This window comes from Theropithecus gelada, chromosome 5 (genome assembly GCF_003255815.1).
Source record: "Theropithecus gelada isolate Dixy chromosome 5, Tgel_1.0, whole genome shotgun sequence".
NCBI classification, from domain to species: domain Eukaryota; kingdom Metazoa; phylum Chordata; class Mammalia; order Primates; family Cercopithecidae; genus Theropithecus; species Theropithecus gelada.
In genome coordinates, this window is record NC_037672.1 from 55,339,845 (window position 1) to 55,364,144 (window position 24,300).

Consider the following 24,300-nt stretch of genomic DNA (forward strand, 5'->3'; position numbering starts at 1 on the left):
CTTGGGGAAAGCTGTCTGAGGCATGAAGACATCAACTTCTTATCCTGGTTTGCAGTTTGAACATCTCTATTTATGGCATCAGGTGGTTTGTTGAACTTTCTATGTGACACATCCATCAGTCATGAAACTTACCCCTTAAAACTCATCTAGTTTTAGTTTTTAGGGCTTCAGAACAAAAGAGTTCCCATTTTTAGTAATTCCATGGGAGAAAGTTGTATTGGAGAACTCTAGAAGAATTCAGGTTATAGTCTAGACTGTAGGTAGATAGCAAGGACTCAAAAACAATGCACAAGGCTACAGTCTAATAACACATATATTATAACTTTTCTTTAGAAACATAAGTTTTTATCTCCATATCGATCACATGAAAGTCTCAGATTTAAAACCTTTTGAGGCTAGGTAGGTTTTACCTACCATCTTAAAGTTTTTGGGGCCTGCCAGGAAGTGACAATGTTTACTCACTCACTATAAGGCTGGAAATCCTTGAAATCAGGCATTCTATGCACGTTCTCAAATATGATATTCCAGTCAATGCCTTGGTAATATAGCCAATGCTTCCAATTGTATTCTGTTATAAAAAGAAAGTAGATTTTTACTGAACTTATCCAAATAACCATACAGCCATAAGAATATTCATGAAGAGTTTCCAGATTTTGGAGGGATCAAGTAAGAAGAAAAAGTAAATGTTTCCACCTTTGTTCTCAAAAGAATGCTTTACCATATTGCTTTAAACTGTAGATAGCTTAAGAAAAAAGTTACCTTAAATTTGGAAAACAAAACATTTAAGTAAAGAGTCAAAAATGTTTCAAATTAAAGTCATAAAAACATTATCTTCAGCAGTTACTTAATGTCATGTAAGTAATTTTGGTTCTGCTTGATCTTGATGAGTAGTTTCATGAATTCAGCAGTTTCTTCATTAGAATTCTAAAAAAATTTAATTAGTTCGTCAATCTTAGTTATTAAAACCTATATTTTAATTCTTCTTCCTTCCTCCTTCTCATTCTTCTCTTTCCTTCCTTCTTTCCTTTCTTGTTCCCTCCCTCCCTTCATTCCCCTCCCTTCCCTCCCTTCCTTTCTTCCTTCCTTCTTTCCTTCCTTCCTTTTCTTCTTCTCCTTCCTCCTTTTCCTCTTCCTCTTCCCCTCCCCCTCCCCTCCCTCCTCCCTCCCTCCCTCCCTCCTCCTCCTCCTCCTCCTCCTTCTCCTCTATTCTTCTTCCTTCTTCTTTTCTCCTCATTTTTTTCTTTTCTGGAGACAAGGTCTGGTTCTGTCGCCCAGGCTGGAGTGCAGAGTGGCACAATCATGGCTCACTGTAACCTCACCTCCTGTGCTCAAGCCATCCTCCCACCTCTGCCTCCTGAATAGCTGGGATTACAGGCATGTGCCACCACACCCAGCTGGGTTTTAATTTCATTTTTAGTAGAGACAAGGTCTCCCTGCATTACCCAGGCTGCTCTCGAACTCCTGAGCTCATGCAATCCACTCACCTTGGCCTCCCAAAATGTTGGGATTACAGGCATAAACCACCACACCCAGCCAAAATCTGTATTTAAAAAAATGATATATAATAGTTGTCACATTTTTGGGGTACATGTGGTATTTTGATACCTGTATACAATGTGTAATGATCAAATCAGGGTACCTGGGATATCCATCACCTCAAACATTCATCTTTTGTTTGTGTTGGAAATAGTACAAATTTTCTTTTCTAGCTATTTTGAAATACAGAATAAATTATTGTTAACTATAATTTCCCTTCTGTACTACTGAATACTAGAACTTATTCCTTCTATCTAACTGTATTTTTTATCCTTAACCAACCTCTCTTCATGCCTCCCTCCCCACTTTTCTTCCTAGCCTCTGGTAACCATTTTACTCTCTACCTCCATGAGAGCCACTTTTTTTTTGCTTTCATACATGAATGAGAACGTGCTATATTTGTTTTTCTGTGCCTGGCTTATTTCACTTAACATAATGACCTGCAGTTCCACCCATGTTGCTGCAAATGACATGATTTTACTCTTTTTTAATGGCTGAATAATATTCCATTGAGTATATTTATATACATGACATTTTCTTTATTCACTCATCCATTGATGGACAATTCAAAAAAAATTTCTATTTTTATTTTATCAACAAATTCAAGGCCAGTTTATTGGGCCAGGGGTGGTGGCTCATCCCTATAATTTCAGCATTTTCAGAGGCTGAGGTAGGATAATTGCTTGAGGCCAGGAGTTCGAGACCAGCCTGAGCAACACGGTAAAACTCTGCCTCTACAAAAAATACAAAAATTAGCCAGGCATGGGGGCACATACCTGTAGTCTCAGCTACTTGGGAGGCTGAGGTGGGAGGATTGATTGAGCACAAGTGTTTGAGGCTGCAATGAGCGCCACTGCACTCCAGCCTAGGAACAAAGCAAGATGCCACCTCAAAACAAACCACCCCCACACCAGTAAAACACCAACAGCTTATTTATCAAAGATTTACTTAAGTTGTATTAACTAAAATGCGTTTGGATTAATTACTATATATTTTATTATTGCTTATTTATCTAAGCTAATCCGAATAGGATTTCTTAAGGAATTTCTAGCCAAGTACACCAGATTTTACTATTTAGACACAGCATACAACACCACACATAAACACATATAGATACACACAATAAAGATCTTATAGCTTTAATTTTAGAATTTTAGTCACTAGATAAGTAAGGCATAGTAATACAGACTCACAAGTTTGTAAAAGAATAGTTGAATCCAAATTGTATTTTTGATAAAACGGGACCTGTTCACGTGGAGAAGTGTTATTTTCCCTAATAAGTAATCTAAGAAAAGCTGTGGACCAAAATTTTTAGGTAAACCATCTTGGTTTTAAATAAATCTTGTGTCCTTTTTTTCCAGTTTTAAATGAGTTTAGGGTTAAATTTTCAATTATTTACATTTTAGCTGGGACTGGCTGACTTCTATAAGAAAATAAAAATCTCCAAGTTGCCTTAAATTTTTTAGTAGCAAATCTTTCTTTTGTTTGCTGATCTGGTTTGCTTGACTAGTCAATGCAGACAGGGAAGCATTTTGGCAGTTTTTTTTTTTTAATTTTTTGGTCAGCTTTTCTGGCCCCTGTGTAACAGACAGACAAAGCAATTTTTATGCCAGAGATACCTTATATCACTGCTCTAAGTTCAAGATTTTGACCTATCTGATCTGAGACCATAACTTGTATAAACACATATCTCTTTATGCCCTTTCAGAATATCAATCTTTCAATTAACTGTTTCATCACCCTAAGCAATTAATAGTTAGGGAAACCTCAATTTACATTTCCAAAAGGTGTGTAGGCTGTTGACTGCCATGGAGCGGTTGTAATTTGTAAGGCCATTAATTTGAAAGCCCTTTAAGATTTTTATCCTTATCCTGGTTAAAATGCTCTAAAAAAAGGTCTAAGCAGCTTTTGAAATTAGCAACAGTGTGTTATCTTAACACAAATGAAAAAGTTAACAGATTTAGAGTAGTCAGAAAAAAAAAATAGAGAACTAAAAAGACTACATGTTAACTCTATAGTTGGTTGCAGTTTCTAATTGAATTCTAAGAAAAAAACAAGGTTGGGGACTTCAAATGATATTCATGATGGCCATTAATTTAAAAACATGCATGAGGAAAAGCCATGTGGCCAGCTGGAGTCCCAGAAAGCTTGACATGCCTGAATGTTTGAGAATCTCATTCTGTTTCTGACTAATTTCTCCAGAGCAAAGAAAATTCTATAAATCCTGTCAGGAAGTTTACACTGGTAGTTTAGATCATGGTGACCAACCCAGTGGCTTTTAATTGGCCATATCATGCCTACTATTTAGAATGTTTATTTTTGCTCTTGGAAGATATTCAGAAACAAGCAAGGGAAAAAGAGCCAAATCATTTACAGATACACACAACCTAACCAAAATGAAACCAAAATCAGAGTGCTCACAAAATTTTTAACCCAGCCATGCAGTTCAAACAAAATATTAAGCCAGATGCACCAAATCAAAAGTGAATTCACCAGAAAAGAATGCCTCACAGACAGAATGTAACTCTGTAGAAACCAGAATGTAAACTCTGTAGAAACCAGATAATTCAAACCAGAAGGACACTTGTCTTTTACCAGAAAGGGCTTGCCAGAAATAACTTTTATAGTCCCAGGAGGGATGCAAGGTCCTTTATTTAAGATGGCCTTATAACCAAATCAGATCCCAAATAAAGTAAAAAAGAACTCACCAAAGGGAGGGAGTCCAAGAGTCCTAGAGGCGATTCACTATGGGAGAAAAGGCAACGCTGAAGTCAGTCAGTACTGCACTCAATTCCACAGGCCACCGATTCGTCAAAGGGGAGTTGACTTTGGCCTCACCGCTGACACCATTAATGTGAAACTAAATAACAGAGAGGGAGATTCTCTAAAAGAAAATGATATTTATTTGGGAATAGGAATTACAATGGGAATACACATGCCATAGTAAACTATGTATGTGTTCAGGAAGGTAAAAGAGACAGTATATTTTTTTAAAATGAGAAGAATTACATAATTGGTTTGAGATAATTATTTTTGGTTACAGAGGTCAATACCAAGGGTGATGACAGTCCAAGGTTGACAGACAATTGCTGGGTAGATGTCTACAGGAGTATTTTTTTTTCTTTTTGGTATAAGGTTGCAATGGACTTGGTGCAAGTTTGTGGTTTTTCAGAGTCTTTGGTGATAGTTCTTGTTATCAGGCATTGAGCATGAGAACCCTCTCTTCATGACCTTCTGAAGGTCTGTCTTTTAGGATTTTTAACACAAGTGGCTCCATTTTGATTCTGACAACTTTCACAGTAAAATTCTATACCACTGTATGTAACTGCTCTTTACCCTTAGCAATACATCTTGGGAATTTACCCATGATTATATATATATCTATCCAGTTTATTCTTTTTAATAGTAACATGGTGTTACATAATATTTAGTCTGTCTCCTTTGTAGGCTTGTTTGCAGAATTATAGGCAATGCTTCAAGAAATATTATTGTGCACATGGGTATTTCTCTCGGCGAGATACCGAGAAGCAGAATCACCGGACCAAAGGGTAAGCTTTGTTTTGTTTTTGGTGGATAATGATTATTGCCCTTCAAAGTGGCAGTTGCAATGAAAGGGTTTTTTTCTCTGCACTACTCTGTGTACATATCTGCTGACACTTGATATAGTCAGATTTTCTTTGCTCAATCTGATAGCTTAGAACTGGTATTTTATTATTGTTTTTACTTTTATTTCCCTGGTTGTTTAGTCTTTTAAGTTTAATGACCATTTCATCTATTGTTCTGGGGCTTGCCTCTTCTTCTTTACATTTTCATATCTTTTAATCTATTTTTATTGGATTGTTCTTATGTTTGATATGTAGTAATTCTTTTTTATATCCAGTATGATAATTTGCTATACATATGTAAAATTTTTTTCTGGAGTATTGCTTCTTTTAAAAACTTTGCCTAGGGTATTGTTTATCATATATAAGTTTTATTTTTATCTAATACATCAATTAGATAAATTTCTGACACATATTCCTTGCATATATATATTCATATTATATGTATATTGTACTAGTATATATACATATATATTGTACAGAGCCTCACCCAAATCCCCTTGAGGCTTACCACTTAGCACAGCTGCCTTACCTGTGAGTATCTGTGTCTCTCCCTGACAGCTTTCTCCTCTGCTGCAGGAGAGGAATTTCTGCTCCTCATTCTGGGAGCAGTTCTGACCTTGATTGTTGTGGTTGGTCTTTAATTCTCTGCTCCTCTTGACCTTTGAGTGGACACTGGCTCCCGGAGTTTCCAGCTAGATTAGGCTCCAGTAGTGGTAATTTACTTAATAATACACGCTTTGTGTGCTGCCTTCCCTTCCTCCCCTTCCTACCAGTGATTCCTGTGGTCTCCTTTCAAATAAACTATTTGTAGTTGGATCTTTGAGTCATGGTCTTCTTCTGGGGGAACACAAACTAAGTGCTATCTTTTAGTCAGCACTTACTCCGTGCCAGGCAGTAGCTAAGAGTCTGTTTTTATGCAATGTGTAATCACATTATCTCCATTTTGTAAATGAAGAAACCAAAGTTTAAGTTAAATAAGCTACTTGGGGATATTCATGAAGTAAGTGACAAAAATATAGTTTGAACCAAGGCCCTCTGACTTTCAAAACCCATATTTTTGACCATTAGATTCAGAAACAACTGCCTTTCTAGCATATCCCTCACTCATTTTCTCATGAAAATTCTGCTCCTTAATGGTCCTATTCAAAGGACAGTTCCTCAATAAAAGATTCCTTGGTATTATGTTCCAGTTCAGAATTAATTTTTCCCTTCCTGGATTTTCATATGACCGACTGCCTTTCTTTTGGAATGCAATACGTTGTCTTTTGTTTATTGGTGTGAATATCTCATTTTCTGTGCTGTGTAGAATAGTTCTTGGGCGCCTAACACATACCAGGGGCTTTAAATTTTTTTTTTTTTTAAGGAATGATTATAAATTCCTTTAGGGCAAGGAGTATGTCTCTATATTGCCTAGCTCATGTTTTACATTAAGCAGTTCAATGAGAGCTCATTGGATTGAAGTTCAGGAACAAGATCATCTGCTAGAGGACATAGCATATACACTTTAGAAAGGACAGAATTGGGGAAGTAATTTATAGATATTGACACAATAAATAGGCTAGTTCATGACCTAAAGAAATTTGAAAATGAGTACAGTTTAAATTGGCCTATAGGTTTGTGAATCCAGCTAAAGGCTAATCCAGTGTGTTCATAGGATATCTTTCTATACCTCTTTTGTTCCTAGTCTAGTACTAGGCATTATTGTATAATGGAAAGACACCCATAAAAGAAAAGAAATATCTGAGGCTCTCATGTCTTCGGCAGGAGTTCAGATTTAAGAGAATAAATTAAAAAAGGAAACTTTTTTTTTAAAACAGGATCTCACTTTGTTGCTGAGGCTGAAGTGTGGTGGTGTGATCATAGCTCACTATAGCCTTGAACTAGGCTCAAACAATCTTCCCACCTCAGCCTCCTGATAAACTGGGATTACAGATGCATGCCACCACACTCAGATAATTTTTAAATTTTTGGTAGAGATGAGGTCTCTCTATGTTGCCCAGGTTGGTCTTGAGCTCCTGGGCTCAAGCAATCCTCCTGCCTTGGCTTCCCAAAATGTTGGGATTATAGATGTGAGCCACCTTGCCTTGCCCATTTAAAAAAAACAATTTAAACTTTTACTTTAGATTCAGGGGGTACATGGGCAGGTTATATGGGCATATTGCATGATGCTGAAAGGAAACTTAAAAATAAATTATCAAAGAGTAGACGATTCGTTTGAAAAAATGTGTATTAAATTGCTGAAGCACTATAGAGGAATGATAAGAATGTGCTATTGGCTAGCCAGGGAAGACTTCCAGAAATAGGTGAAGGTTGAACCAAAACAATTATGTGATGGTTGCTATTTGGTAGAAAGCAGTGAGCAAAGCACTTTGGTTAGTATGAAAAAATAGTGCAGGGTCTAGAATTAGTGTGTTGTATTTATGGAGGATGCAGAGTGGATGGGCTTTGCTGGTGGAAGGACTTTGCTGTGTGTGCTTAATACCCCCCAAAGGGGGACTCTAGGCAAACTCGGAGGCAGGTGAAATTGGACTTGAGAGTTCTAGCACATGAATCTTTCAGTACTTCTTTTCCTCTTCTGGCTTTTCTTCCTTTCCATCCCTCACTCCAGCCAGTCATCATGTGTCTTATTGCCAGCTCTCACTTAGGCATATGCTCACTTAGGTGTAGATAATGATGGTTGACAATTTGAAACCGTAAATCAATTGGAGGGTGGGGTGGAAAGAGGAGGACAGGGAAAATGTTTTGCTAGTTAAGATATACATATTAGCAAAGGAATAGGTGTGAATGTTTACAGACAACTTGATGAAAAGGCAGTGGTTTCGTTTCGCTAGGGTAGTGAGCTTCCTAATGTTATTGAGTAAGAGCACCCCTTGTTAATAAGAAAAAATTGGTAGGTTCCTACATAATAGTAACTGTACTATAGTATCCTTGGGAAAAATACATGTTGATAAGATTACTTTGAATTAATACATTTTAAAGTAATAGTATATATGGTGGTTAATTTAGTTTATAGACAGCAGTCGGAAGGATGTGGATTCACAGACCCCTTTACATTACTTGACTACTTCCCAGATCTTTCCCACAGGTTGGATTTCACTGGGCTAGCATAGGATTTCTGTAGGGAGGTTCATTCTGTGAGACTCATTTATTCATTCACTCAAGAAATATTTATTGAACTAAGTGCAGTATGCTCTTTTAGGCTCTGGGAAAATAGCTGGAAAAGAAAGTAAGACCCTCCTTCAGGGTGCTTATATTTTAGTGAGAAGAGACAGTAAAAAATATTACACAAATAACTATGATATTTCTAATGGTGTTAAGTGTTACAGATAATAGGGATTATCTGGGTAGGCTGGGAGGAATGTTACTTAGATAGACTGGAGAGAGAACTCTCTAGTATGGTGACATTTGAATAGACATTTGAATGAATTAGGGAGGGCCCTGTAGGTCTCAGGAAGAAGAATGGAATGCATACAAAGCCCAACAGGTGGGAGCGTGTTTGCTGTCCTTGGATAACAGCAAAAAGACTGGTGTGGCTAGAGTAGGATTAGGGAGATGAATAATTAATTGTGGTAGATGATGGAGTCTGGTAGTGCATAGCCGTATTATATAGGATCTTGCAGGCCATTGTAAGCACTTTGAATTTTACCCTAAAAGAGATTTTAAAAAAGCCTTTGGAGGATTTAAATCAGAATAGTGACATAATCTGAAATGTTTTAAAAGAATCACCATGGCTGTTTGTTAAATAGGTGATTAGGTAAGCTTTGAAGCAAGAGACCAACTGTAGAAATCCAGGCTACAGATTAATTCTCAAATGCTTCTGATTGGTAGAATAAGATGAGGATAGAGAACTGATCCTTGGATTTGCAATGGAGAGGTTACTAAGGCGTGTGTACTCAATTTGGTAGGTAATAATGAGCCTTCAAAGGTTTTATAGGAAAGTTATACCATCAGTGTGGTACTTTATGAAAATTTATCAGTTGGTACCCATAGATGGGAAGAATTCTTTTTTATAATTTTATAAATTATAAAAAATTACATATAAATTATTATAGATAAAAAGTCTGATAAATTTTAGGTACTCATTTCAACAATGTAATTGGAAAAGTATGGAGGCTGGAAGTAAAGTAGCAAAGGTGAGAATGGAAATGACATTTCAGATTGTGAACTGGAAGAACTAGGCAATTGAAGGAATACAGAGCCAGAGACAAAAGAGTCTAAGTTAAAATTTTGAAATTGTGTGATGAGAAAAATGGTGGTTCCATCAACAGAATTCAGAATGTCAGGAACAGAATGAGGTTGTTTGGGAAAGATGATACCCTTAACTTTGGATGTCATGGTTTTGAAATTTTAGACATCTAGGTTGATCTCATAGCTCACCTTTAAATTATTATTCTTCAATCCTCTTCCAGCAGTCCCTCTTTTAGAAGGCATTATAGCATTGGAAACTATAATCTCTTGAACTGAAGGATCCCATCCTTCTTCCTAGAATAAACCTTTGTTACTTGACTCTGTAGTCTGTATTGATGATTCACACAGAACAAACCTCACGAAAAAGTCTGTTATTTTTATTTATTTATGTGCTAGGTTTGAGGTGTTGGTGGTGAATTTTGGCAAAAATGTCTTTTAGAATGGAAATGTAAGTCCAGAATAAAGAAGAGAGATAAACGTTGACTGAAATGTGGGAGTCATTTTCTATCAAACTAAATAAAAACTCTTTAAAGGAAAGAATGTACCAAAGAGAATATTAACTATAGGTGCCAGAATAATCCTCTGTAGTAGGAAAGTTAATTTGACATGTGGAGGAGAGGCAATGTACATTTAAAACTATCAAGAACATACCTCGAAAACTTTGCATTTGGCCAATCACCTTGATGGGCCATATTACAGTGTAAAATAAAACTCAGAGCATGCTGAGGTATAGGAGTGATATAAAGAGAAACAAGAAGTTTTACGAGTTTCAAAGGAACGGTCAAGAGAAATGTACTTCATATTAAGTCAATGCAAAGTAAAGCTAAGGAAATATGCACCAGAGAATTCAGCAGAAGCAAGAAATCCAAGGAAGAAGTGACTGAGAGTGATGTTAAGCTTCTTTAGAATTCATGAAGATATTTCAGGAGTGAATTGAGAAATGCTGTTTTCCATTATATTCTGAATGGGTATTCTTCCCATTTTAATTTATAACATAAAAATATATGGCAATGGAATGGGGGTGGTTACTATTTTGGGGACATCCAAGTTGTAAATGTATGAGTCACAGCACATTTAGAGGAGGAAAAAAAATGGAGATCAAAAAGTAGCCATTAAAGAGGCAGAAGAAAATGGTTTCAGAATATTTCTAAAACTTGGATGACTTTATACTTGAACGGTTAAAATGGCATGAAATCCATTTACCTTTAAAAGACCCTCCAGTGCTGCCATGCAATGCCCTGCCATTTTGTTGTGGTTGTTGTTAAGGGATTAATTAATTTCCATAATAGTCTTTACTTTCAACTCAGGAGAATGTTAACTTTGTGCTTTTTTGGGACAATTATGGATATGAGTCTCCTTTATCTTCCATGTAAACCTGACTAAACTACAAGTTCTCAAATTGATCGAATTAGAAGTTGGAGGAAAAATTCAACTATGCATTTTTTGAGTGAAGGATACTCATCACTTCATTCTCTGACACAATGTAATGTTGAACCCAGTTGGTATGTCTTTCAAAACTGACATAGAGTCTGTTCTTGACTGCGCAGTTGTGTGTGTGTGTGTGTGTGTGTGTGTGCGCGTGCACACGTGCACACAAATGCATGTTTTCTCTTTTAAGGCTATTACTTCTCTTTGAAACAGAATACCCTGGGTAAGTTATGGATGGATATTATGGATTTAACCCAACTAATTGTAAAAAAGTGAATCCTTCTTACCAGCAGGGCTCTTCCTATTTCCTAATTTTCATTCTGCTACACACAAGGAAACATTAGGATACAGAGCTGTTTGAACTTGAAAAAGAGCTCCATGTCACACAGTAAAATGATATTTTAGTTTTACATTGTAGACTAGAATGTATAGTGTAAATGATTCCTTGGTTCAGAAAAAATATACAATGTTAATATATGCTTATTAAATAAAGATAGTTGTATACTACTTGGTTGAAAGCTGTTGAAGACGATTTATAAAATAGCATGCACCTGAATATAGGGCCCAGAGAAACTTAAGAACCATTACCTGAAATAACTTTCAAGGTTTTTAATCTATTGTTTTTATTTCCTGTGGAATTCAGGTCATTATTGCTAATTTCAATTGAAAAAGACTCAACTAAAAGGTTTTTTTTTGTTTTTTTTTTTGTTTTTGGTTTGTTTGTTTGTTTTTCAGGTCGTAGAGTTTCACATCACTGACATGAAATCTTCATCCACATAAGAAAGTGTAAAGAATTTCATATGTTTACCAAAGTATCATGTTTTTACCATTACCCTAACCTTCTAATCTGTTTATATTTTTAAGTGTTAACAGATTTCAAATACTTATTAGAGAAAAAACAATGTTCTATTAAGGAGCTTCAGGTGTTTGCTTTGTGGATGTGGTATACAGATTTAAATTGTGCTGGGATTTATATTTTTTACCTAATGTGTATCCATAGGTATTTTGGCTGTAGCAACACGGCTTTCATTTTGCATAACTAATAAAAGTAGCTGATGAGTCAGTCTAATGATATTGCTTTGTGCTTCTTTAGAATCTTTCATCTGCAGCTCACTAAATGCTTTGTAAACATTAATTAAACATCACAACACACGTTGGAAGAAAGGTTAGTATTATTATCCTTTTATGGAGAAACATATATAGAGGGCCTAGGTAAGGCAAATATTAAATATATAGAACTAAGTTCTACAGGATACAGGTGCCAATAATGCTTCTTCCTGGGCACAGAGAAAGGAGCACAGGTGTAATTACAACAAAACCCCCAAAGTTTATGGGGAACTTGAGTTTCAGGAAACTCAGAAAGCTTTGTGAAATAAATTTCAAAGATTATGTATTAAACTGAAGTTTCTAGTTAGAAGAGTGTGTACTACACAGTGCCCAAACTTATCTTTTTCCTGATGAAGTGGAAAATCAGGTCAGGATTACTGCAACGTGCTTGAACTTAATAACTGAAAATAGAATCATATGATCTGGGTGTTCTAGCACAGCCCGATTTCAAATAAGCTGATCTGCTTCTCCCATAAGTGGATTCAAACTATTCTTATTGTCTGACCTAATTTTTAGTTTTGAGGATCAAATCACCATAGCTATTATAGCCAGTTTTGAAGCTTTATTTCTATATCCTAAAATAAAGTGGGTATTGACCAATTATCACACAATTTGGGCAATTCAGATGGCTGGCAAATCAGTTGTTCAATTGCTAGTAACACAGATAGGAATTCAGTAAGATGGAATTTTATATTTCTTTCATAAAAGGAAGTCTGAAGAGAGGCTTATATGGTAGCTCTAAAGTGGTGTCAGTCACTCAGGCGCTTTTAGTTTTCTTCCATTCCCAAGGTTTTCACATGGTCCAAAATGGTTGCTGGGATCCCAGACAGACATCACATATGTCTTCTAATCAGGGAGGAAGCAGAAAGGACAAAAAGACATACTTCAGCTGTTTGTCTTAAGGAACTTTCTCTAAAGGCCCACTTACTCTTTACCAACCATCCCTGTCTGCAGGAGAGATTGGCAAATGCAGTAATTTAGCTGGATACATCACTACTTGGAATAAAATTAAAGTTCTTAAAGTTCTATCATTAAGGAAAAAGAAGAGAATAGATGTTGTGTAGGTGACTAGTTGTTTTAGCTATAGCAAGCAAGAAAAATCAATGATTAAAGCAAAAAACAAATCCTCTTTGGATAGTGAATTATATGGTTTGACTCTTTGTCTAACTGATATTGACTGAACAATATATACATTTCCAGTGTGTTTCGTGACCTGGAGGCACGCCTATGGGCGTGTATGTGTGGCCCTGGCAAGAAAATAACCTAACCAACAAGTGCATCAGCAGAATTGTCTGGAAATGTTCTTGCTGTGTTCCTCCCCACCCTGTTTTTGGTCATGCACTGAAGTCAAGGTTCCTGGTGTGCTTGCAACTTAGCTGCTGGTAAAGTTAGGCAGGTCCAGGGCAGTGTAAATCTCCTCTGAACTGTTTGATTGTGCTAAGCTAGAATATAAAGCTACTTTTCCTTTTGTACAACTTTTTATTCTGTGTTCTATATGAGTGTGCATCTCTGTGTGTGTTATCCTGAGGTTTGCCTACTCCTTACTGCCCAGACACTGATTTTGGGAGGAGTTTGAAAGCATAGTAATGGCTTACTTGCTTGAAAGAAATATTTCATTTAACACAATTGTAATCGCAAAAGGTTGTGAATATTAACTTACACTTCTTTATAGTTGGATGTGGCAACTATAGTTGGATGTGGCAAATGATCCATTACACATTTGAATTAAACCTATGGTCAAGTGAGCTTTAAGAAGAGGTTAATTTGGAGACACGGTCTGAAACAGTGCATGTTTTAGTTCTTCACAAATATTAAGAACTTTGTTATTTCACTTTCTTTGAGTGCCACTTTGGTGTTCCACAACTTCATCTATACAGATAAACAGATAAGGGTCTGAAGAAATGAAAAGGGCTGTTAAGGTTAGCTATAAATGATGTTTGGCGATCGGAGAGTCCCTCTAGTGGTAGCTAGCATAAATACGCTTAGGTAACAACAAATAGTGTGGTGTACCCTACATATTTGTGGTGGTGACCTACGGTTTATAAAACCACCTCAATTTAATTCTAAATTCTTATTATAGTAGGGCTGTTTTTGAGTCAACTGTCAGTAAACATTTTTAGTATTTTGTTTTCTTAACGTAGATTTGGGAGCTTGTGGATCATCGTCTTAATGAACCTAGTCTCCTTTATTTCTGTGTGTATGGACTTCCACTTTCTTCTTATCTAAAAGCCACAACCAGTCATTTTTCAGGGCACTCAGTTTGGCGAAGTTTTAAGAGTCTCCAAAATGATGCCTCTGTTGTTAGTCCTTGTATTTGGCATATAACTAGGGTGAGATAAAATAATCAAACCGATGAAGATCAAAATGTCAGGTTTATTATCAATAAAAGTGATATTAAAGAATGTGGCTCAGTTGTGTGGTAACAGTAGGTTTCCTAGGACTGCACCAGAAATAGCCATTTTTCTGGTTGCCTGCCAGGCCTTGCTCTGCAGGGCTAGTCCCTTTTACATAAAGTGACACATAATTTGTTGTGCAAACCAAGACACTTTTGAGAGTCGAAGGGGGCACCGATAGGATGAAATGCCAGGACTGTCCTGAAAACTGTGGCATAAAGCCACTGACTTTTATCTCATGACAGTAGCCAAAAGAGAAAGCACATTGTCTTCAGGCAGACAGATCCCTGAGAGAAAGAGGAGAAAGGAGCTTAGCTCAGCATACTCAGTTGCTTCTCCCTAACACACCAATTAGATAAATCAATTCTTTACCCTTGAAGAGAAGTAAGGGATGGTCCAAGAAGCCAGCTGTGCTTGTGGAAAACCCATCCATAGATTCTATAGGGGTATGGAATGGGGGTTTTTCTCATCAGCCCTGCTCCTAATATTTGCACAGCCAGAGTAGGGTGCTCTAGGCATAGGACTGAGGAGTGCAGTGCAAGTGCTGATTGTTAGCATATCTTCTCAACTTCATATTTAATGGTATGATGCTTGGTACATTCGAAATTGGCCATGGTAGGAGTTCTGGCAAATTACAAACCAGGGCTTTCTTTCCCCCTTTCCAGAAGAGCTGGTTGTTAAAAAATCATCAGCACACCACTTAGCCCTGGACTAGAATTTTATTTCCACTGGGTTTTATGGCTTAGACTTCCCACTGCCCCCACCAGGTGGGAAAGATGTCTGTGATCAGTGATCATAGGCACATTTGTTATTGCCATGAAAAACTCCAACCTCTGCACCTTCTATATGCCTCATAGGGATGCACTCCATTGGTCCTGCTTCACATGGCCTTGACAGCCGCAGTGTAGTGTGTGCTCCAAGTCTTCTGACCTGGCAGAGCCAAGGAGCCTGAGGATAGGTTTTCAATTTGGCACAGAGATTGGCCATTCAGTGCATGCCTGCATAGTTCCTTGCCAAGTCTACGGAAATGGAAAGCATAAATGTGACTTTGATGCTTTTAGAATCTTCCAGGCATTGATGATGAGAAACGGGATTCTTCATAGGGGAAGTGAAATTCCTGACAATAGCATTATCAGTAGAGCCGTAAAGTAGCTGAGTTTTAGAAGTTAGAAGCTCTGAATTTGAGTCCTGTTTATGTGAAATATAACTAAACTTTGTAAACAAATTTTTACTGCTTGGAGTGTTGGTTTTTTATGAAGCGGGAACAATATTCTCCCATAAAAATAAGATTTTGAGGATAAAATGAAATAGCATGTGAAAATGAGTTATAAATCTTAAAGAGCTAGGTTAATGTAAAGCATAAGCATTATAAGGAAAGTGTGTATTTGGTGGCAAAAGGAGAGATTAGTTAGTGCTGACATTTTAGCTAATTATTTGCAGGATGAAAGGCAGAACTGGATTATCTGGATTATCTATAAGGCTGACTAAGCGTGTGCTTAGCCCTCCAGCAAACGAGTATTGAGTAATGTTTTTTGTTGGGGGGCGGGGATTAAATATTTCTCCTCTAACTCCCCTGAACAAATTAATTATCATTGGAAATATAAATTTGTTGGATTTCTTTATGCTTATTTTATGGTTTATTGTTTTAAAATTGTAATTTGTAAGGGAGTTGGGGTATTGGGGGTATTGCATTCTTAAAAAGCACTTAGAATCTCTTAAAAAACTTAACCTAGTCATAGTTTCTATTTGTATTCTTGTGCCTTTCAATGCCTTGGAAAGATCTGGGGTGAAGGAAGACTTCAGGGGTACATGTTGTATTATGTACTTTGTATAGGTCACACAAGGGCTGTATTTTTCCTTCACATTATAGGCAGATTCCAAATATAAAATTAATTTACTATGAAGTTTCCTAGTAAAACACAAAATAAATAATATATAACATTGAATAAGAACTATGTTTGATATTTTAAAAAGAACTTAAAAATGGAAATCTTCCAGGTTCAAGGCCAGTTTTTTAGGTTCGGGTTTTTCAAATGCATATTGGCTTCCCTCTAGTGGTAGCTGAGGCAAACTGAACCAAAACCCGGGGCACAAAGTTGGTCTCTGCATCAGAAATAGAGTGTTCAACATCTAAGTCTCTATTTTAATGGCTGGAAAGGATGTAGCTAATGTCAAGTTTTGCATTATTTAGATCCTTGGGTTAATTTGAAGTTGTTGTCCCTATAGTGTTTGGGCTTTTTTGAATTTTTCTTGTGTTTATTTTTGGTTAATGGAGTGTGTATGTGTGTTCTTTTCCACAAAAATGAAGCCCTTTGTTTACTTTTACATTTCAAGTTTTTGATGCTTTATGTAATATCTTCTGGCATGAATTATAGAAAACAATGTGTCAATAAGTATTTGGTAAAACTTGAGATTATTCTTGTAGGTTTTTTTTTGGTAAAAATCAATATATGCAAAAAAATTCAACCTGGATCCGATGATGCCTCTAGATCTAACTAGCAATTTTCAGAAAAGCCAGAGGATGGACAAACATGTTAAAATACCAAGGAGATGTAATCAGCCAGTCGAACTCAGACTGAGAAAGTTCGTAGGACATAAAAGCACATTTTTTCAACAAATACGTTGCAAGAGGGGGAAAAAGGGAGAGAAAAATGGAACACGAAAATTAAAAGATATTTAAAATACAACAATAATTTACCATATCTCATCCTTGTTTGGATCCTGATTAAATAAACACCATGAAAAACCCCTATTTGTAAGATATATGAGACAATTAAAATGTTGACACTACATGTTTGATATTATTAAGGAATTATTTTTAGATGTAATAATGGTATTTTAGTTGTGTTAGTTTTGTTATAAAGACAAGCTATTGCATTTTAGAGATTCATCCTGAAATATTTATAAGTGAAATTATATGATATCTGGGATTTCCTTCAAAATAGTCTGAAGGGAATGGATAGATGGGGATGTGGATAGGGTAGATTGGCCATGGGCCTGGTACTGGATGGTTATCTGGGAATTCATGAAACTATTTTATCTACTTTTGAGTATGTTTAAAATTCTCCATAATAAAACATTTTAAAATACTAATAAATTGGTTATAGTACCTTTAATAACAGCTATGCAAATAAATGCTTCCCATCTTACCATATCATTAAACATCATTGTTTTATGGACTACATCCTCAACCCAAGCCAACCTTGCTTTAGGCCTCATGTTGGAGATATACCCTAAACTTGTTGGAGCAGCCCTGAGGAGTCTGACTCTGTCTAAAGTGATATGTTGGACCTCTAAGAAATTGTGTTAGTTTTTCTGGACCTTAATTCTAATATGAACCAAAAGGCCAAGGTTTCTTAGGGAAGACACCATGAAATAAGCTCAAGTTATCCAACTCCTTAAGATTGAATCAACATCAACTTAAGGAAAAGTGAGCAAATATGTAGTTATTGATGCATAAAATATGTGAAGTTTTGTTTTGTTTTTTGTTTGTTTGTTTGTTTTTGAGACAGAGTCTCGCTCTGTCGCCCAGGCTGCAGTGCAGTGATGAGATCTCGGCTCACTGCAACCTCCACTTCCCACGTTCACGCCGTTCTCTTGCCTCAGCCTCCTGAGTAGCTGGGACAACAGGTGCCCGCCACCACGGCCAGCTAGTTTTTTGTATTTTTAGTAGAGATGGGGTTTTACCATGTTGGCCAGGATGGTCTCAATCTCTTGACCTCGTGATCCACTCGCCTCAGCCTCCCAAAGTGCTGAGATTACAGGCGTGAGCCACCGCGCCTGACCATGAAGCATTTTGAAGTTAGAGAAATGGTGACAAAGAACAGGCCATTCACGGACCCCAGTATTCACATTCCCTTAGCTCCAGGTGTTCAGTCTTCTCATACAGATATCCCCTCCAGCTCTTTTCCCTTCTCCACCCAACTGACCATGGCCTTCTGCCTTATCTCAGCCCATGTGGAAGGCCAGTCCCCTACCTGTTCCAAGGAGGCTGAGTACTGCATTGTTTACCTAGAGTTTCCCTGGATCCTTGCTCTGAACATACTGTCCATGTGGACCCAGAGTACTGCTGTCCTGCCAGACTTCCACTGCCCCCTTCTGGTGTAATACTCCTTCTCCCTACTCACAAACAGGGAAGATTGGACCTCACTGCATCCTGTTGTTGATCTGAAATAAGGATTTAAAACCTAGTGAATAGCTGGTGTAGGCTGCATGTCCATTACTAAGCTGCATGGAGAAAGAAGCCAGAGAACTTGGAAAGAGAAATTGCAAGTTCTATCTACTGACAGTTGATTTCCCAATGCCTAAACTTTTAAGGTCTACATTCGTCTTACGTAGAAGCTGAAGGGTTCTATAGGGAAAACCATAGGGAAAACCTCCCTGCTCTGAAGTTTCTCTCCTTCCTAGATGTTATGGTGCCTTTAATATTCCCAGTGGAAATCATGTGGGGTAGGAGATGGCTGGGCTGTCTGTCAGGAAAGGTAGGCTTAAGACTTTACCTTCTCTTGGGTATTGGGAAAAGAAAGGTAGAAGGGACTGCAAACACTTATACGTGCTCTTTTTTGAAACAATTAACAATTTAAAAACCTCCAGCCAAGCAGGGAAGCTGATAAAACTATCTGTGTCTTCATCAACCGTAGCAACCATTCACAGGGATATTCTTATAACTAAAGAGAAAAGCATGAGGAAGTGGGGTTTCCTTACCATAAGGCTTCCTTCCAGGCAGGGTATGAGTGAAGAGGGAGAGTGAGCTAAATATGCTAAGGCCCCAAATGACAGAAAGCCTGTCCCGAAGGTTATCACATCTGAAGCAGCCAGAAGCCAGTTTCAAAGTGGAGTAGATTCTAGGATCCAGGACAAAGTAAAGACAGCCCAAATTAAATCTGAAATCAAATGGAGAAAGGGAAATGCACTAAAGAAGAGGATCTCGAGTAACAATCTAGAATATATGAGAGACCTTTTAAAATTTGCTTTTTTGTGTGTGCAGATAAATTAATCTAGCATAAGGAGTTAAGATCAATTGAACAAATAATAACTTACTAGGATACCCCTGATAAAAGAAAAACTTCAGCCAAATTAAATTTAAAGGAGTTTAATTGAGCAACGAACGATTCACAAATCAGGCAGCCCTCAGAATCACAGCAGATTCACAGAGACTCCAGGGGTGCCTCATGGTCAGAACAAATTTGTAGACAAAAAAAAACAACAACAAAAAACCGTACAGGAAACGGAAGTGAGGTACAGAAACAGTGAGATTGGTTACAACACAGCATTTGCCTTATTTGAACACAGCTTGAACATTCAGCAGTCTATGAATGGTTGAAGTATGGCCCCTGGGATTGGCTAACACTCAGCTATTGTCACAGGTGCATACTACTAAGTTAGGTTTTCAACTTTGTCTAACTATTAAGCTACATTACAGTTCATCCACAAGGACTCAAATATAGAAGTATGGAGTCCTTCTCAGGTCATAATTAGTTTGCTTTAACAACTTTCATACTTAACATTCATTTTAAAATTATAGTTTTTGGGTGCCTTCATTTCTAGAAGTAATAGGTATTTGTCAGCATATTTCCCAAACCTAAAAGCAAAACATACAATCCTATAGTAGGTCCAGATTTTTTAAAAATCAAGGTCAGTTTGGGAAATTTCATCCACCGTAGTAATTTGAGATCAAGAGAACATATACCGTTATTGAGCACCTGCTCTTCTCCCAGGCCTTTGTTAAGCATTTTACATTAATTATCTCATTTAATCTCCACCTTGGGAAATAAGCAAAAATTACTCTCACTTTACTGATATGAAAACTAGCGCCTACTGAAATCCAGTGACTTGCCAAGGTCATATAGCTCACAAGTATGATGGTGCAAGAATTTGAACTCATGGAGTCTAGCTCCAAAGCCTAGACACTGAAACCATTTTGCTGCAGAACTAACAAGGATAGATGAATATTTTTATTTGGCAAGAAGAATAGGGAATGGGTATTCTATTCATACAGGATGCCCAAGAATCAGATGTTTACTTAGGGAAGGGAAAAGGAGAATGGAAACAATTGTCCACAGCTCCGGAGTTAAATGCTTCCTAAAACTCTGCTTTTCCTATACTGAACTGTCTGCTGGTGTTACAGGATCCTAACTCTTATCATTCTTTCTCAAGACCTACCTTCTGGGTAACTGCGCTTTTAGCAATTGCACCTTGAATCTGAAGACAGTATTCCTACTTCTCTTACCCTTAGAAAAAACCTCACATACTGCAATTTTGAGAACCATTTAGTCATTTCACATCTGAATGTGTAAATCAAACTTCTCTACTGTTATTAAGAAAAAGCAGAGGTGATAGTTATTAACAAACTGCTGTCTGCAGAAAAATGGAATGAAGTAACCTATTCATTGGGACTACATTATTTTTTTCTTTTTGTTGTTAAGAATACTTGCCAGGAAGGAAGAGACCTGAGTTAGAAACTGGAGAGGAAATTCATACCTAGTCACAGTCTCTAGCCTTTATGTAAGCTTAAAAAAAAAAAAAAAAAAAAAAAAAAATCACACACACACACAAAAACAAAACAAAACAAAACAAAACAAAAAACCAAAAACCAGTTTTCTTTTGCTGTTAGGAAAAATAAAAAGACTTGTATATGCTTGAAAAACTATAGAATAAAATAATAATAAATCATAAACAACAACCAAAAAACACTTGTTTTAAAGTTTAAGCATTAAAGTGATAACATTTTCCTACTGAGAAATAAAAATGGATTATTAACTGATATCCCAAATGGACATATATGCTTCAGTTTAGAGACTTTCTTACCAGGTGATAAGGCCTGAGGGGAAAATAATCCCTATATCAAAGCACTGGAGCCAGAGCTGCTGGGAGATAATATCCTGTGAAACCACATATTTTGATTCACTCACAGCCTGGCAGTAAAGAGGAGTGTCTGGAATTTTTAACTCTGGTGAGCATGTAGGTTCATAGTCACAATCTTCAGAACTGGGGTTAGGATCATGAGGGTATAACAAAGCTCCACTGCAATGGCAAAGGGAGCTGCTTGAGGGACACAGCAGGATCTAATCCTGAGCAGGTACTCTGGCACCATCAACCATGTGATGCCCTTGTTGGACAGGTGCGCTTGCCCCTCACTCTGGGAGTGCCACTGTCCTTCCTGCCCTGCGGAGCTGTCTGTGTGCAAAGTCAATTTTGTTGCACCTACGTTTGAGGAACTTGTATCCTTTGCCTGTGTCTGTGGAATGCTTTCATCTATCACAGCACTACTACTCTGACTGCCATACTTTGCTCTCGCCTCTCATCCACACAACTCAACCCATGCCCCCCATGCCTGGGATAGCCAAGAATCCAGACTTTTGCAGGTAGTAGATTACATCTTTATATAAAAACAAACAAGCTAACTAGCTGATTTTGAGGGCTGAGGGAATTTAGCTAGACAGCACATTTTAAAATCAGGGACTCTGTCTTACTCATCCTTTTTTTCCCCAGTACCTAACACAGTATCTGGTACCTGGTAGTACGTAAGGTTTAGGAGCTAAATAAATCATTCTTGCTTTCCTTCTTAAGTTGGAACTGACTAGTAGATAGACACAGGAATCAGATAGCTGGCAATCAACAGGCTGCTGTTAGCACATAAGTTACCTTTATTCAGATTAGAAAAACCTCCTTTTTTTCCCTTTGAGCGTGTGAATTAGAAGAAAACACCCACTCCTGGAAGATGATTTTAAAGAACTGTCTCTGCGTGGGTGAATTAGAAGGACGGTACCAGGAAACTGGCTTGGTGTGCAGAAGCTGGGCTGGACTTTAGTCCATACTTATCTCCCAGGCCAGTGCCGTTTTGTGGGGTGACTCTGGAGATCAAAGTAGAAGGCAGTTTTTGTTTTTGTTTCTTTAAATTTTGTAAAAGTTGAATTAGAGTATATTGCGTGGAGGGCCATCTGATCTTGCATTAATTGAATTTACTTTTCAAAGTAGTAGGATTCTCCTTATAGGGCTAGAACGTGGCCCGTACACTTACCACATAGTACAGAGTCAACCAGGATGCCCTCCCTGGACCAACAGTTGTGAAGAAGTGAGGCCCAGAAAAGCCTCTGTCAAGCTTGCTCAGTTCTTTCTCCTCAAGTCTGCAATAATAGACTTCATTTCTTTCCTTTAGGAGGAATGAAGGAATGTGGGGAGGGAGACCAAAGATATTACAGTAGTTCTTACTCTTGGAATCACAGGAATAGGAGAAAGGAGCTTCTTAGTGGCATAAGTACTCAATTAATGTTTCCTGAATGAGTGGATAAATTTAAGACTAAGCAGGTATGCTATTTATTGTATAAATTTAACTAGGAAAAAACAGTGGTAGAATAGCCAGGAGGAAAGTTTTGTGGGCAAAATGAATATTTTGTGTTTTGCTAATGTGTTGGGAGTATGTGAACCATACTTGGCTTGTTATTTGGAGGGCTTGATTAGACCATGATGCTGGAGATCGGGGGACTGACTACTGAGAATGGAACAGAAAAGGGCCTTTGAAGAGCTTGAGTGTTCAGAGAATGAGTTGGAAGAGACTCAGGATGTGTGGATTTTGGTAGAGAAAGATTAATTTTGATTGGGAAAGATTAATCAACTTGTTCAGAAACCATTTAGAATTGACTAGAGGAGAGGAGATGAGAAGGAGTTAGATCAGTGACTTCTTAGCCTGGGTACCTTTGAGCAGACTCTAGCTCTAGGGGATATAATGATGGGTGCTTTTGTTCCTTGAGAGGAGGAAAAAAAGGGACAAACCCATGAATTCTCCAAATGCTGCTTCAGGAAAAATCTTTTTCCTTTTTGGTGTTGGTTACAATGCTGCATACAGGAAAGAATAAGGAGGTGAGGAGGCTTATTTTGGGGCCTGTTTTTGGAGACTGTGTGTGCTATCTTATTTATTACACTTCAATTACATCACTAATTCATATTAGTTTATAAGTTTAGTCAAGGATTTTGAGGTCCCAAAACATACGAAACAAATGAGTTTCGATGGCGGAGAAAAGATCAGCCTTTGAATGGGGAGTGGATGACACTGGGATGAAGACGGACAGCCAGGAGGTAGGAGGACAGCAGCGCCTACTTTGAGGTACTTGAGTCTATAATTAGTTATCTATTACTGCGTAAATAATTATCCCAAGACTTACTGGCTTAAAATGGCAGTCATTATTTAGCTCACAATTAAGGTATGGGATCAGCGTGGTGGTTGTCCTGGCTTAGCTGGGTTTACTCACGAGTCTGTAGTCATCTGCCACTTCCGGATAAGTTGCTGGGTCAGCTAGGGGTTGGCTGGTCCTGTATGGCTTCCCTCAGATGTCAGGTGGCTGTTGGCTAGAGTATCTTGGTTCTCCTCCAGTGGCCTCTGCATAACACTGGACTGAAAATTGCTGGTTTCAAGTTTCCAGGTGCAGCAAGAGAACAAGCCCAAATGCGCAAACACTTTTCAAGCCTCTGCTTCATCTTTGCTAATGTCACATTTGGCAGGTCCTGTGGCCAAACCCAGATTCAAAAGGTATCTCTTGATGGGAGGAGCTACACTGCCACAGGGAAGGAAAGAATCTGAGGTTATTTTTACCACTTACTCTAGGATCCTAGGCTGAGGTGAGGACTGCAGTTGGAAGCTGATGGAAGAGAAAGGTGCAGAAATGGGGGTGGGCGGTACCGACCATCTTTGTCTATTTCACAGCCTTTCTGGGGCTGTCCTAACGTGGTCTACGTGCCATTGTGTAGTGCAAAGAACTCTGGAGGTATCCACAGGCAGATTCAGAAACCAGTTAGAATCAAAAATCACCGGGGAAAGGAAAAACTACTAGAAGAAAGGAGTGTGCGTGATTAGAGGATACATATCATAAGATAATTTTAAAATGTTGCCCAAGACAGCCTTAACTATTATTCCAACTCAATCCAGTAACCTAGTTCTGATATTACCCTCCCGATATCTGGATGGGAAAACTGGGTAAGGGGATATGATCCAACTCATAAAATTTTGCACAAGGGGCTTGAGGAAACCAGGAACAATGCTTATTGAA